This window comes from Elephantulus edwardii, unplaced genomic scaffold (genome assembly GCF_000299155.1).
Source record: "Elephantulus edwardii isolate Elephantulus edwardi_28Jun2011 unplaced genomic scaffold, EleEdw1.0 scaffold00237, whole genome shotgun sequence".
Taxonomy (NCBI): Eukaryota; Metazoa; Chordata; class Mammalia; order Macroscelidea; family Macroscelididae; genus Elephantulus; species Elephantulus edwardii.
The window spans coordinates 905312-906445 of record NW_006399987.1 but is presented as its reverse complement, the minus strand read 5'-3'; positions in this window follow the sequence as shown (position 1 = coordinate 906445).

Genomic DNA, 1134 nt, shown 5'->3' with positions numbered 1-1134 from the left:
AATCCATTTTTTTCCCTCATCTTTTCATCTCCATCATAGTAGATCATATGATCATCTGATTCATTATGTACCATGCCAATCCATCTCATTTCACCAATACTCAATATGTCAATATTTATGCATTCTATTTCTTTCTTTACAATGTCTAGTTTTCCTACATTCTTGCATCTCACATTCCACATACCAATCATTAATTTCCTCTTACAGCTGTTCCATAATTATCAGGTGACTCGATGGCACATAGCAACATCTTCTATCTAGGGAGCTCTGGAGGCCTAGTGGCACGAAGCTGCACTGCAATCCTGAAGGCATGTGGTTCAAAGCCACCAGCTGCCCTTTGGGAGAAAGATGGGCAATCTCCTCCCATTCAATTAACTATTTTGAAAACCAACCAGAATATCAGCTTTGGGTCAATTCTGGCTCAGTGACACACAACAACAAAAACAATAACAATCTTGTATCTTGTAAAGCACATGTGCTAATAATTATGTACTCTCAACTAGTCATTCAATATCACATAACTATTACTCCCAGGATCCCTTCCAGCCACAATCTCAGATGTCATTGTCTTTCATTTCCTTATGATTTTGTACCTTTAATTCAATCATCAAATATTAATGATTTTTGGTTTACTCTCTGGCAGAGCATATGTATTCTGTTCAAATTTGGGCAATGTTCTTGTCAAAGTTCTCTCTGGAGATTCAACAAATCTCTTAATTTTCTCATTACAAAGTCCATGGTTTTTCTGTAATGCACAAATAGCATAATAAGGATTGCAAAATATCCCTTGACATACACTCTTGTTGTTAGGCAGTCCTGATTTGGCTGTGACTTTTTTTGTTGTCGTTGTGTGTTGTCAAGTCACCCACGATTCACAGCGACCTTATGTACAGCAGTTCTGGACCCTTCCCTGTCCTGTGCCAGTCTCACTAATCCCAACACACCAAACCCCATTGCCTAAGTCACTGAATTAATCCATCTCATCCGAGGTCTTCCTCTCCTGCACTCTCCCTCCATCTTTCCAAGCATGATGTCCTTCTCCAAGGACCTGTCTATCCTGGCCACATGCCCAAAATATGTAAGGCAGAGCTTCAAAGTCCTAACCTCCAAAGAGAAACTTGTTTTTATTCTCTC